Here is a 6000-nt window from a genome sequence, read left to right as displayed (position 1 = left end):
ATTCAAACATGGGTTGTTTTTCTCCACACTAGACAAGAGGCTCCAGAGTTCATGCTTTCACCATGGTACTGCTCTCCAAACGACTCCAAAACAAACCCCGGGAGATTGCCGATCGGGACGGACTCTGTGAGTTCTTCAGTTACCGAGAACCTTGTTTCTGCTCGTCTGCACCGGGGTCAGCAAGCGTTTTCTGTAGAGGATCGGGCAGCAAACACCAGCTGGGCAGGCCACACTTCATCGCGGTGTTTCTCCTCCTGGTGCCCCCTTTCCTCCTCCTCTTCCTTCCTCATCATTTTCTTCTTCTTCTTCCTCTTCCGTTTCTTCCTTTGTAACCCTTTAAAAATGGACAAGGCCTTCTCCGCTTGTGGGGTCAGGGGTGTCCCGCGGGCAGGTTTGGCGCTCGGGCCTCTGCCGGGCTTGCCCCAGTGCTGCTTTTTCCCATCCAAGGAGCGCGGGACCCGGGGAAGGAGAGTGAGGCTGCTGGCGCCGCGGCGGTCACCCCCGGGGGCCGCCGCTTCCGCGGGGCCTGGCGGCCCGCTGAGGACTCCGCCAGCAGTGCTTCCGGGCACAGCACACACAGCAGTCCCGCGGGGCTCGCCGCGCTCCGGTTCCCAGGCCTGGGCTGCGTCCGCCTCACCTGGAGGGGCTGCTGAACTCCAGGTTGCTCAGGCCCCGCCCCAGGGGGCGGGCTCGCCAGGTGCGAGGTGGGGCCCGGCGTGATGCCGCTGCTGCTGGACTGGGAGCTCTCGCTCTGAGGACCATTGGCTTACAAGTGACCTTACACTCCTGGCCGTCGCACTCAGAGCCCCGCAGTCTAACGCCAGCCTGTCTGGGCCACAGCTTGCATGCACTTCGCCAGTCCCTGTTCCTGATTTCCCCTCTGCCCTCGCACGGGACTCCTCCTCTGCAAGGGTCTTTGCCATTTTTACCTTTCACACTCTCCCCGCCCCGCGCCCCCACCCCCCCCCCCCCCGGCCTCAGGGGGTCAGCACATTTGCTAGCTCTCCCAGAAAGCCTCTTCGCGTTTCTCTGGGCAGGAGCCTCAGACCCTCCTCTAGACGCGCACTGAGCTTTTCCCCTCCTTGCTCCAATACTGTAGCTCGCTCGCCATGGCATTCACTTGCTGCCAGATTATAAGGTAAGGAAGCACTGTGCCTTACACATGGTAAGTGTTCAGGAAATACTTACAGAATAAGTAAATATGAATCAATGAATGAGGGCAGGCAGGAAAAGTTTATATTTGTTTAAGTGTTTGATATATGATTGAGATAATTCTTTTCAGATAACATCTCTAGTTAATTCAATCAAAATGAGACTCACTTTTCAAGCACTTTAGATCTAAGTAATTCCAAAAAGCCATTTGTGTTTTTTCTCAGAGCAGACACATGGGGAGTGCATTAATTCTTAATACTTAATAGCTGCTAAAAGCAAACCTGAATTCTATGAGAGAAACATTAAGATCTCTCCATCTGTCTCTTGTCTACCCTTGGGGAGATGGGTCTGCTGGTGCAGAGGTATATTAATTGTAGCTAATCTTACCAAATATGCTAAGGAGAAAAGCTCACATTTCCTAGGTGATTTCTTATAGCCTCGGTGATTAATAATGGGAACCATACAAGCTTTGGAATAGGAATGACCTCAAGTCACAGAATGTTTTTGGTGGTTGGTAGCTGTTGGCCTTAATGTTTCCTAACCTCTCACCATGAAGACTTTGATAGATTAGCGAAATAATACTGAGGAATATTTAAGGAATCTGGACAGTATGTGACACACTGTTGGTTCTCAATTAACAGAAATTAATGTAATTATATTAATCCAGATGACATTTTGTTTGTTGAATTTTATGTGCAAGACCTGAGACAAGAAATACCTTATCCAAGGACTGAATTTGACCCTCAATTCAATTTCAAACTTCGTCATGGTCTCTGTGATCTTGGACAAGCCTCAGTTTTCTCCTCTATGAAATGGAGATGTAAGCGTCCCTATTTTACAGAATTACTGGAATGATGAAATGGCCCATGTAAGATGCTGAGAATAATGACTGACACAGTTTTTTCTAAACTGAAATAGTATGAGCTGTAAAAATAGGAATCTACCAAGATTCTCCTTTAAAAGAATCATCCTCTTCTTATAAAATTAATTCATGATTATAGTTGCAAGATCATAGCATGGCTTTCACTTCAGTAGCAATATCCTAAAAGACCACAGGATGGGGAGATTTCTCCATGTAAGGAGTAGGCTAGCCATTCTATAGTATAGAGCATATTATCATCAACTGCACGATTTATGTCCTTGCTGGAGGAGAGGAAAGGCAGAATTACATACATGCTAGAGAGGTAGAGATAGAGGTGGAGATAGAGTAGATTCAGATAGAGCTTGATATGTTAGTGTATTTATTTATAGACAGATACCTCTATTGATATATATATGTCGATATATGTCATGCAGACGTTCAATTCTAGGGGAAATTGTTTAAGGCAAATATTAAGAAGAAAAATACCAGCTTAAAGATAAAATAAGAATAACCTTTAGACTTCCAGGATGGCTTGCTAAATAAAACACATTATTAGACATCCAGGTGCACTTAGAAGCAACAATAGCAGTTTCTCAAAAGTTAAACTACAGGCACACATCCCCGCAAACTCCACCAGTTTCACAGAACCTTCATTAGCAAAACAAAAAGGTCTTTCTTTGGAGGAAACAAAAAAAAGGAGAGGACCTTTCATAATGAGGAAATTGCCCATAAACAGACGCGTCCACTAAATGTGGTAAATCAGATGCAATCTACAAGCCAAGTGGGTCAACACTGAAACCAGAATCTTTAAACCCACCACGGAGAAAAGGGGCTGCTAGAAAGAGCCGGGCGCACAAAAGCCGCATTCAGATGGAGATGACTTGGCAGCCTGGGCAGGAACCTACTAAAGCGAGATGTGTGGCCAGGCCAGGGAGGGGGCGGGAGCAGGCCTTGCCTCTCCCTCAGGCTCCCCATCTCTCAGGCTCCTTTCTCTTTCCACCTCCCGCCTGGCTACAGTCTGCTCTTCACCTTCTGTGGGAGGTCCTCACTTTCTTCCTTTCATCTACTTTCTTCTGCACGTCTTCCTCCATTCTCACCTAGCCTTTCCTTAACAGAGATAATATGGAAGTGATAACAGAGGGAAGTATTTATTTCATAGGGTTTTAAGTCTGTGCTTACTTTAATAGCAAGTGGGTTACATTTTTTTCTCTTTAAAGAAAGTTTCCCTTCTTATTTCAGCGCAGTTACATTATATATATGCATTTGTACACATGTATTTTTGTCTACACATATGTGTACATATACATGCATGCACACATGTTTAAATTCTGCACACATTTTCATATATATGTATATATATATTCCTCAACAGAAAAATATTTTAACTCCAAATTACACAATGAAAGAAAAAGGTTTATAAAAATTAATACATTAATAGGAAAAAGGCATACAAATTTAGTTATGCTTTAAATCAAAATTTATTGATTTTGGATTATATTTTCCCCAAAATATTGCATTAGATTATTTTATACCAATACAGCTTTTGGTAGCTTATGATGACAGTGTCTAATTTTTAATACTTCTCTGCCCATACTCTAAGAATTATTATTTTAAAAATCTCATTTAGCTATCAGTCGGTTCCCAAAGAAATAACTTGTTCCAGTGAACTGCTTCCTATGAAAACTCTATTTATAATGACAGAGAAAATAGGTAGCTCAGGCCTGGTATCCTATGAAAGTCCAGGATAATTGCAGTAGCACGGTATGGTTAGTAGAAGTATAATTAATATTATAATTCCTATCTTAGTCATCACTGGCCTTCATGTCAAGTTTAATTTTTAGACTACTGTTTTCAAAAGCAAATAAAGGAGCCCATATAGTATTTAAAACACTTGACAAATATAACAAATAAGTGACAATTTCAAAATAGGAAATCTATGTCCCATTAAGGCAAGAGAAGAATGATGAGAACATCTGGTAATGTAATTAGTATGATTACAGAAACACATCCGTAGAATTTATGCTGCAGGGAAATGTCATGTAACCCGCCCATCTACTGCAGTGCCTGGACAAATGCCAGTCTCTTTAAAAAATAAAGAAGAGAAGATATTCTCCTGCAAGAGATGGTCAACCATCTATGAGCTTTTTTTTTTTTTTTAAGTTTTTTCATCCCGTTGTTTTGATTCATATAAAGCCATGTTCTACCTTTGCTACTGTAGGGGAGGAAAAAGGTTTCTGGCTTGTTCTGAAAGTTAAACTGACAAAGAGATTAATAGGAAAAAAGCATACAGATTTATTTAATAGTTTTTAATAAGTTTTACATGACATGGGAGGCTTCATAAGGAAATGAAGATCCAAAGAAACAGATCTGAGTATTTTCATGCTAGGATTGAGGAAGAATGGGGTCGTGGAAGACTAGGATAAGTTAAGGAGTATGAAGTAAGTGTAGTAAACTGGGGGATACTTAGCAGTGCTTGTTTGTTTGGATTCTTCTTTGAGTCCCTTTGTCTTCAGAGACAAGGGTGCTCCTTTCTTCTGGTTATAAGGCACTCCTCACGTGAGGGTTTTATGGCGTGTTTCAGGGAGAAGGGCAGAGGGAAGGTGACCTTCCTGCTTCTGCCATTTTCTCAAACCCCTTCAGCTTACAGTATTTAATGTGCCAGGGTGTCATACTTTGCAGTAGTTGGTCCTGAACCCCATCGCTACTCTTGAGGGAAAAAAGTTATTTTGAAACATCAATAAATTGTTTCCTCAGCTTGAGGAAAGCAGCAGTTAGAATGTTCTCTTTGGTTCCTCCTTACGTAACATATTGTTTTTTAATGCCATAATATTTATAGTTTATGCCACAATTGTCATTTAAGTCTATGGTAATTATGCTTGTTTATATTAGTTTTACTTTTGGGGCAATACAAATCTGGGAATGGTAAGTAAAAATTAGCATTCTTCAAATCCTGGGGATGGGGTGCAGAGAAAGGGAAAGGCCATAACAAAAAAAAAAAAGCAATTTGTGAAATGATTTTTCAGTTTATTAGACATCAAGGAAAAGAAACTTAAAAAGATTGATGCCTTTTTCTTTAAGAAAAGATTATACCCAACATTGTCATAAGCTCAGCAACTTTTTAGATATTAAAGATTTTTTTTTTAAAGCACAGATTTAAACATAAAAAATATTTTTAAATGAGTCACATAGTTTAAAAGGAGTTTCAAATTTGCTTCTTCTATTGGTTAAAGGTCATTTTAGTTTGAGGTCAATATCAAAGAATTAAAGTAGAACTCAGGGGCTTCTTTCTATTCCAGCATCATTAACAAAATTATCCCCCTCTGCTTTAAGTCTGAAATGTAGAAATGTCTGAAATGTAGAAAATTTAATTCCAGTGCAATCTACAAGACACTCTAAGAAAATGCAAAAGCCTCTGGTTTTGAAGGAAGATGGGCTTTCCCATCCTAAAACCATCACAATTTCTCAAAAAGAGCATCAACGAATAGAAGGGTTTGTTGAATTATTAGTTCATTTAGGGCTCTAGTTTCCTGTCCTATAAAATGAATCCTATCTGTCATACATATTTAATGTGATTATTAACTGAGAAACATAGGTGAGGCCACTTTATTAACTGTAAAGAACTGAACCAGTATTAACTGGCAGGAGGGCAGCAACAATAATAGCCTTTTCATTTTTATAACTGATGCTTAAATAAATAGTTGGTGTGCAGTATATTATTAATATGTATTTGTGGAACTAAACTGAATCAAGACCAACAACTTGAAAAAGAAACAGAAGAATAAATAAGTATGATAGAATTTGAAAAGAAAAAAGGAAATATATTTGAAAGCTCTCTATTGTAAAAGAAGACTCAGATTCCAGAATTAGAAAAACTAAAAATGAATCGCTTAAAAGTTACCCAAATTCAAGATCTCCCTTTTCGTAGTAGAGAAAAGTAAATTAAAACCAAAAGGAACTTGGCAAATAGTGTAGCATAAATAATTAGA

General features: G+C 40.3%; 1 long non-coding RNA gene across 1 annotated transcript in view; it reads left to right on the top strand.

Moving 5' to 3' along the window:
• The first annotated feature begins 330 nt into the window (after positions 1-330).
• Positions 331-6000, top strand: part of LOC135363899 (uncharacterized) — a 43443-nt gene continuing 37773 nt past the window's right edge. The window contains exon 1 of the long non-coding RNA XR_010410238.1: positions 331-1138. This is a non-coding gene — a long non-coding RNA (uncharacterized LOC135363899). The remainder of the gene's footprint in view (positions 1139-6000) is intronic.

This window comes from Mirounga angustirostris, unplaced genomic scaffold (genome assembly GCF_029215605.1).
Source record: "Mirounga angustirostris isolate CCGP_5_RB_7025 unplaced genomic scaffold, mMirAng1.0.hap1 SCAF_3, whole genome shotgun sequence".
NCBI classification, from domain to species: Eukaryota; Metazoa; Chordata; class Mammalia; order Carnivora; family Phocidae; genus Mirounga; species Mirounga angustirostris.
The sequence above is the reverse complement of the archived record's forward strand: the minus strand, read 5'-3'. Positions and strand labels throughout refer to the sequence as shown.